This window comes from Apodemus sylvaticus, chromosome 22 (genome assembly GCF_947179515.1).
Source record: "Apodemus sylvaticus chromosome 22, mApoSyl1.1, whole genome shotgun sequence".
Taxonomy (NCBI): domain Eukaryota; kingdom Metazoa; phylum Chordata; class Mammalia; order Rodentia; family Muridae; genus Apodemus; species Apodemus sylvaticus.
The window spans coordinates 40280-49652 of NC_067493.1; the positions used below are offsets into that span (position 1 = coordinate 40280).

The 9373-nt window shown below is 39.7% G+C and overlaps 1 long non-coding RNA gene across 1 annotated transcript; it reads right to left on the reverse strand.

Moving 5' to 3' along the window:
• Positions 1–5469: 5469 nt before the first annotated feature.
• LOC127673115 (uncharacterized) lies at positions 5470–7868 on the reverse strand. Its single transcript, XR_007975075.1, has 4 exons — positions 7319–7868; positions 7017–7144; positions 6747–6807; positions 5470–5671 (listed from the first exon to the last, which is right to left on the reverse strand). It is a non-coding gene; the product is annotated as an uncharacterized LOC127673115 (long non-coding RNA).
• Between the last annotated feature and the right edge of the window lie 1505 nt (positions 7869–9373).

Sequence of the window (9373 nt, forward strand, 5' to 3'; positions counted from 1 at the left end):
TAGAATGGCCAATGCAGAAAAAGGAGCACAGAAAACAGAACATGAGCGATATGAGTAATAGGTAGCTGAGGATTCTGTTATTGGCCCTTTTTCCTAGACAGATTTCCTAGACAGATATCCGACACCAAAACTAAATCAGGATCAAATATATCAACTAAACAGTCCCATAAATGCATAAATACACAAATGCATAAGTGAATGAAACCATGAATACATAAATACATAATCATCACTGTGGGCATCAGGGACAGGGGACGTGGGCTGTGCTCAGCACGACTGGGCATCATTGTGGGCGTCACTGACAGGGGATGTGGGCGGGGCTCAGAGAAATTGGAGGTTACTGACAGAGGAGGTGGAGTGGTCAGCGCGAATGTCTGTCACTGTGGGCGGGAACCACAGGAAGCAGCCCTTAATGCTATGTGCAGGGGGCGCCCAGGCCCCGCCCCTAAGACAAGCTCCCTAAGCAGGAAGCCCTGTGACCCACCTGACTCGGCCTCTCAGAGACAAGCCCACAGTGCAAAACACGCCTCCTGCAGGCCCTGCCCCTCTCAATGGTTTCTGTGACTGAGCCGGTTCCCTTTTCTTAACGTATAATTTTGGGATATGGTAGGTTCCCCGACTACGGGATTTCCAAGCTCTCCATGCTCGCGCAGGGTCAGATGATTCACTGGGTCAGTGGCACACCGGGCGGTCAGGGGCGGACTCATGGGCGGGGACTCATGTGAGTGACAGGCCGGCCTGGCGGGTGCATGACATCACCCGTCAGTCAAGACTGGAAATAGAAAGCAGGGAACCGCACAGGTGCTCAAAACCAGAAGTCGCATATCCTGCACACCCCATGTGTCAGGAGCATCTTGGGACCTCGTCCAGACAGATGTTGGTGACTCCGGGGTTTCTGCCGCTGCCCCGAGGCATCCTGGGAACACAGCGGGAGCTCTGGGTGGCCAGGGCTGCACGCGGAAGTTGTGCGCTCATATCCATTTAGCTACCTGTCTGACCCGCTGAGTCCCGCCCTCCGTGTCAGTCGCTACAGTGACTTCATCCTCAATCAGGTCTCCGCCCAGCCTACTCTCAGTCTGGTTTACCTCCCGCCCCTTCCCTGTCCCCACTTCCTGCCCATCCAGTTCCAGGCCTGACCCAGGGGTCAAGGCTGATCGGAAAGCCTGGGGCGGGGATGAAAATTAAGTAAAAGACCAGGGTGTAGCAAGTGAGTGACAGGCGATCTGGATCCCGCTCTGAGGAGGACTGACTGAAGTTCCTGCGATGGGTGTGACTTCACCCAGACCCAACCCCTCACTGAGGACACCCTATTGTGACCACGCCCCTCTGTTACAGCAGGGTGACCCTGCCCCTGTAAGTGACATTGTCCAGCCCATCAATTACACGCAGGCCACGCCAATTTTGCATGTGACTGCTCATTACCATAGGATGCCTCATTAGCATAGCAATTCATTATGAAGTGCAAGGCCAGTCCCATCATTAGCATAGCAGTCCACCCTGGATGCCCACGCCCTGCCCTCCCCTCATTAGCATGAAATCAGCAACCAGGCTCTCATTAGCATGTCCCCGCCCTCCCGCCCATCAATTAGTAAAGATATATTTTGCATGGTTACTATTGCACCATTATTATTTTACAAGAAATTATTCAATTTTAACACTTGTTAATGTATTTATTGAATTTTATTAAGAAATGTTTCTACTGATCACTTCAATTATTTTAGAAATGCTTAATATGTATACCATTTTATCTGTATTATTATCCATGAAAATCTATTTAAGAAATTTTTGTATATATTTCTTTAATTTTATCAGAATACATTCGATGTACATCTTCCATTTTATGAAAAAAAGTTTCTACTTAATTTTGTAAATAGTTTTGAAACGTTTTCTGTCTACCATTTTATATATATTATTTTCCATGAAAATCTTCAGTTTTAACACATTTTTCTATAGTTCCTCGATTTTAACAGAAATATTTTCTATCAAAATCTTCAATATTATTAGATTTTTCTACTGGCTTAGTCAATTAGTAAATATATATTTTGTATGTTAATGATTTTACCATTATTGTTTTCCAAGAAATCCTATAATTTTAAAACATTTTTCTATATATTTTTCAACTTTATCAATGATAGTTACATGAATATCTTAAATTATATCAGAAAATATTTTTACTTACCATTTTAATTGGTTTAGAAATGATCAACCACTGTTCTGTATTATTTTCCATGAAAATAGTCAATCTTAACACTTTTCAAATTTGTAAAAAATACTGTCCATCAAAATGTTCAATTTTATCTGAAAGTATTTCTGCTACACTTTTTAATTGATTTCGAGATGTTTTCTATGTTTATCATTTTTTATATTATTTCCATGAAAATCTTCTATTTTAACAATGTTTTTCTAGATTTCTTTAGATGGTGGACATCAAAGGAAGGAAAGATCCCTGGTCCTGGAAAGGCTCGATGCTGCAGTATAGAGGATACCAGGACAGGGATGCAGGAGAGGGTTGATTGGGGAGCTGGGGTAGGGGAATTGGCTTTTGGGATTTTTGGGGAGGGGGAAAGAGGAAAGGGGAAATCATTTAAAATATAAATAAAGAACATGCCTAATAAAAATAATTTTGTAAAAAATATTTTCCATTAAAATCTAATTATTAGAATTTTTTTCTATATGCTTGGTCAATTAGAAAAGATATTTTGTATTTTTGTTACTTTACAATTATTGTTTTCCAACAAATTCTACAATTTTAATGCTTGTTTCCATAAATTTCTTTAACTGTATCAATATTTTCCATGAAAATCTTCAATTTCATCAGAAAAGATTTCTATTTACCACTATAATGAATATGTCTACCATATTATCTATAAAAATTTCCTTGAATATCTTCAATCCTATCATATTTTTGTATATATTTTCTTCAAATTTATTGGAAATATTTCCAATCAAAATCTTCAATTTCATCACAAAATGATTCTACTTAACTCTTTAATTAATTTAGAATTTTTTCTTTTTTTTTTTTTAAGATTTATTTATTATTATATGTAAGTACACTGTAGTAGTTGTCTTCAGACACTCCAGAAGAGGGTGTCAGATCTTCTTACAGATGATTGTGAGCCACCATGTGGTTTCTAGGATTTGTACTCAGGAAATTTGGAAGAGAAGTCAGTGCTCTTAACTGCTGAGCCATCTCTCCAGCCCGAATATTTTTTTTTTCTATTTCTACCATTTTATCTATATTTCTTCTATTTAAATCAATTTTAACACTTTTTCTAGAGTTCTTTAATTTTATCAGACATATTTTCCATCAAAACCTTCAAAGTTATCAGAAAATTTTCCTATGATTGGTCATTTAGTAAAAGTAATTCTTCAGTATTTGATTTTTAACTGTATTATTTTCTAACAAATTGATTTATTTCAACACTTTCAATATATTTCTTCAATTTTGTCAAAATATTTCCTTGTAAATTTTCAATTTTATCAGAAAATGTTTCTACTTCCTCTTTAATTATTTTACAAAAGTTTTCTATGTCAATCATTTTATCAGTATTATTTGTGGTCTCGGAAGCTAAGTTCTTCCCTGTGCAGATGTTAACAAGCCTGGAGAGGCCATCTGTTTGGTCACCATTAGCCTGTGTAGGGAGGCAATCAAAACACCTGGCAGATCAGATAACCAAATCTCTACAGGATAGTGGGAGGCTTAAATCCACAGAGCAGGCATTTTAAGCCTGTGCCAAAGTCTTTTGTGTCTCACTGGATTCCAAAAGCACTCTCTTTTCGTTGGGCCTCAGCCTGATCTGTCCACACTCTATGCCTTCTCACTTTGGAAGTTCGCATGGGTTCCTCTAGCTACAGAGGCTGCGGTATGCCACAAACTCCCTTCCACCAACAACTGTTATCAAGAAGCAGGAAAATTAAAAGGAGAATCTGACCACTCACCTGATACCAACTGAGAGAAATGAGCTGCGAGATTGACTGGAATTTATCACTGATGGACACTTGAACTATAGCTCTTCACTCTTTCAAATCCCATGGTGACGTTCTTGGGTCTGCCATGTCCTGCTCATCTTATATTTTTTTAAGGTCTGTTGTTCTAAGTAGGTGCACCTCCAAGATGTCACTATTGCCAATCTCATATCCATAATGCTTCTCCATGGAAGAATGTAACTTGGTAAAATTTGGAAACCCTTTGGAGTGTATAAAGTTGTCTTCTTTTTGGTGCTAATCCCTACATTAACTTGCAATTTCTGACTGATTTTGCTCCTGAGAGCAGAGAGGGATGGACTGGATCCCCAAATCCTACTTAGTTACCACATGCATCCAGGGCATCCTACAGTTAGATACAGAGCCTTTGTCTGCCTAGTGTCAGGAAATCATGCTTTATAATCACCATAATTTGACAGTACACATGATCCAAGATATCACACCCCATGGTGTGTGTTCTTTGAGGACCACCCTGTGCTGATGTGATATTTTAGGCCAGTGGTCATGAGAATCTACACTCCTAGGGAAACATCCTACCACAGGACATATTGCTTCTATGAGAAGCTGAAGCTAGGTCAGGAGCAGGTAATATCGCATCTGCAGAGATTAGAGAATGAGAATAAAGAAACGGCAAAGAACCAATAAAAGCTCAAGAAGAAGAAATGCTTCTACTGCTAAGTGCATCTCATGGAACATGAATAGAGAATATTCTCCCTTTAGGTCTCCTGTTCTATCTTGAGAATATTTAGCCCCTACACAGGTTTTGTGGTTTTCTCATTACCCTTGTCAGTCAGTGATAGCTGGACATGCTTCCTTCTTTTGGTGAAATGAGTATATGTATTGTTAATGGTCTTGGAAATGAGCTTATTTTTCCCTTTTTTTTTTTTTTTTTTTTGGTCTTCATGGATTACTTCCTCTGCTCTGGATGTGTTCTTACAACTCAACTATTCCTTTACCTGATCATTTGATCATTTGATCCAAGGAGTTTTACAAGCTCTTAATCTAAGTTTTGGTCTTCATAAAAATATATCTATATATTCATCTACATATATTTTATACACACACACACACACACACACACACACATATGATGGAAATCCTGGTAGGTCTTGTGAGGAGACTGGGGGCTAGAGTGAATTAAGTCTCTATGCATACACTCCTAGGGCATTGTACATGCCATCCAAATACTCTACCAATGACTTGAAGGTCTGGGATCCCATTTATCTTCTACAAATTTACAGGGCAGATTCAATGAAGGCATATGCCTTGGAATTTGGCCATTCATAGATTGGCCATCATAGAGGATGGCTGAAAGAAAGCTGTCAAGATTGGCTATGTTTAGCTACTTCATAGAGAAGCTAGACTCCATAGTGTGTAATAAGGTCATTTCAGTCTGGGAAAGTCTGATCTGATATGAAACTATTTTATACTAGTTTAACTAGAGAAATATAACTGAAGGGGATGAAAGCAATATGAATCAGAAAGGAGTATGTAAAATTACATTTATTTGAAGATGATATGCTCTTATGCATAAGTGAACCAATTATTTCCCAAAGGCAATTCCTGAACTGAAGAACACTTTCAAGAATATGTGACTCTATGTCTTTGGAGTTGACTGGGTCTTGCAAAGGCTTTACCACATTGATTGCACTCATAGATTTTCTCTCCATTATGACTTCTTACATGCCTGCAAAGATAATTAGCATAAGGGAAATCATTACCATAATCATTACTCTCATCAATCAGGTAATCAGTTAGAATTAAGTTTACAATTTTGTCTAATGGTAAAGAAGGAACAGATCTTAAAGTTTTAGCACTTTGTATGATATGGTGTTCTGTCTCATTATGAGTTGTTCAAGACACCTGTGATGGTTATTACATGGCTCATATTTATGACATCCTCATTTTATATGGGAATTTTATATGATATATCTCAGCTATCTGAAGAAAGTTTGACCAACTCTGATCTTTATAACACTGATTGCATTCATAATTTTTCCTGGATTGTGAATACAAGTTTTTTGACTTTGAACCAGGATACACGGAAGAATTTCCAATGTCCTAGTACCCATAAAGTTGTTCTATGCTATGAGTTTGGGAACGTTACCCATAAAACTAGAAGGCCAATTAATTGCAAATGTCTATCATATTCCTAATGTCTATCAAAGGGATAATACTACATATCTTCTCATCATTTCAGAACAAAAATCTTATGTTGTTTCTTTCATATCCCTATGCTTACATGGTTTTTATCCATTGTGACACATGATATACCTAATAAAAAATGAAAGTCAAGTGAAAGGAGTACAAATTGCATTCATACTGTTTGAATATTTTTCTCATAATATGTGCAATATAGATTAATGTTTCTCCACAACAACATTCCTGATTCTCCTAAAAAGCCCTCTCACCAAACTGAACAATATGACAGACAAGAATATGAGCATCACCAATTTTACTATGGACTATTTGATTATTAAAATGTTTAGGATATAAAATTATCACTACTCAGTGTGTAATATCTAAGTACTATGAGACTATACATATTGGCAGGTACACAGCATAGCGCTAATGGAGCTACATATCAAATGGAAACATTAATCAAATATCGGACCTTGAGGTACCTGGTTTTGTAAGCGGATTATAATCATAGCTACACTTAAAGGACTGTTACTTCACACCCTTGATTTTTGGTGGAGATTCCAGAAGATATTAAAATTTTCTCACAGGCAAATATGTAACAGTTTGCACATGAAAATTACCTTTCAGGTCTTCTTCTACTTTGACAATGTTCTTCAAGATTATGGTCTTCCCAATTATAGCCTAAAACACAGTACAAGAAAATGATTGACATACTATTGGAAATTAGTTAAAATTCAAGGTACTGTGAATTTTCACTGCACTGTAAATGTTACAGTGAATATTCACTGAAACTGAATTTTTCAGTTCATTCTTCATAATTCACAATTAAAATAGTAGAACATCATCAATAACCAAGAAACATTTTTTCCTTTAGAAAATAACAGTCTTACCTACAGCTTTGAGGTTCAAGTAAGTTTCCAACATCACACCTTTGTAGAGTTTCTTCTGGGAAAGATCCAGCAAATTCCACTCTCTTCCTCAGTGAAGTTCACATGAGCATCATCAAAAGGTACTGCCTCTTAAATGTCACATACATGTGTACAACAGAAAGCATCATATTAATATCACTCTAAAGGAAATATATGCTTCCTTGAAAACATATTCACAAAAATTTGTGTATTAGTTTGGGTTCTCTAGAGTCACAGAACGTATGGATAGTCTTATATAGTTAGGGAATTTGTCGATGACTTACAGTCTATAGTCCAACTCCCCAACAATGGTCAGCAGCAGCTGTGGATGGAAGTCCAAGGATCTAGCAGTTGCTCAGTCCCACGAGGCAAGCAGGCAAGGAAGAGTGAGAGAGAATCTTCCTTCTTCCAGTGTCCTTATATATCTCCAGTAGATGGTGTAGCCCAGATTAAAGGCTGTAGGTCTCCAACAGAGGGTGTAGCCCATATTATTGGCATGGGGGTCTCCAGCAGAGGGTGTGTCCCAGAATAAAGGTGTGTGCATCCATGCCTTAATCCCAAATGATCTTGAACTCGAAGATCTCCTTGTCTTAGCTACTATACTTCAAGATCTCCATACCAAGATCCAGGTCAGAAACTTATGTCTCTGAGCCTTCAAATTAGGATCATAGGTAAGCCTTCCAATTCTAGACTGTAGTTCCTTCCAGATATAGTCAAGTTGACAACCAGGAATAGCCACTACAATCCACCCCTTGTCAACTTGACACAAATAATATCTCATGTCCACATGAAACGATAAGAAGATTGTGAATAAGACTAACATGATTTAACTATTCCTCCTACAATCGCAAACATTTGTAAATTTACAATGGGGAAATGTCCCTTGGGAACATTCTTTTAATGTTTCAATGCCAATTGATGTTAAAGGGATTGGAAGAAAGACAAATGTATCCTTAACAAAATAAAATAGAAGCATTCATATTACTTATAATCCTAGTTTCTGCAACTGGTTACATGGCCTTAGCTGGTAATTATAACTACCTTCCTCTGCTACCCATTCTGTATTTCCTTCACCTTCACCAAGCACCTCAGCAGGTCTTGGTTCTTTTCCTGGAGGATGGACCCATACCTTCATTCCTGATGGGTCTGTGTCCTTTGTCATCCTGCTTGGGTTAAGCTGTTGTAGTTTCCCATTGACTTTAATCACAGGACATGGTAGTACTAAGAGACGCCCTAGGGGATCTCCTGCACTCCAGACATAATCCTGCTTACCTCCATTGTGGAGAGGCAATCCAATGTCCCCATGGTAATCTGGATCTATCACCATTCCTAACACTGTTTATCCTTTCTTAGCCAGTTGGTTAAAGGGCATTAGAAGCCCAAAATGGTCAGGGGGAAGTCTGAGCTTCCAGTCCAATGGAATGTTTTTTGTGACTCCTGTTAGGAGCACTCCTTCCTCTGGAAACAAAACTTCTAGGCCAGCAGAATCTAAAGTTGTGGAGACAGGAAGCAAAAATTTTCCTAGAGGGTCACTAGGAGCGATAGTGAGTGAAACTATTCCCTTTTCCACCACTTGATTCCTGGACCCGTGGATCCTGGCTATGGGAGAAACTATCATATATTGGTCATTGATTCAAAGCATATACTGCCTTCTGAAGAACTCTGCCCCAGCCCTCCATGCTATTGCCACCTAATTGGCGCTGTAACTGTGTCTTCAAAAGGCCATTCCATTTTTCTATCAGACCAGCTGCTTCAGGATGATGGGGAACATGGTAAGACCAGTGGTAAGACACATTTGCAGAGATGACAGGAAGATAGCACAGTTACTCCAGGGCTCACAGACACCTGCAGCATGGAGCACTAGATTCATCTGAATGTGCATGTGAATGCGGTCCCACCCGGACATTCCACAGTGCCTGGGAAGCTGGGCAATCCCAGCAGGCACTGAAAGTGCTTGCTCGCATCCCTCCTGCCTCTGCCAAGACCTACAAGCATGTTCAAACTCCAGGCCCACTTTTATTCATGAAAATGAAAGACAGGAAATGACACCACTCCAGGAGACTGGATGCAGGGAGGTCCCAGCGTGACGTCAGGAGCAGGGCCAGTGGTTGCCTAGTGATGGACAGGGAAGCTAACAAGGCACTGCCCTGGGCTGAGATGGAAGGAGGGGGGGGGTGCGGGGGCGGGCCAACAAGTCACAGCAGAGGCGGGGACAGCATTCCCTGGGTGACAGACAGGGACACTTACTTGGCGCCTGCCCAGGGCTGAGAGGGAAGGACCCAGGGTGCGGGCGGGGTGACTTCATTGGTGGCACCAGCGGTTGCCAGGAGACAGGAGCC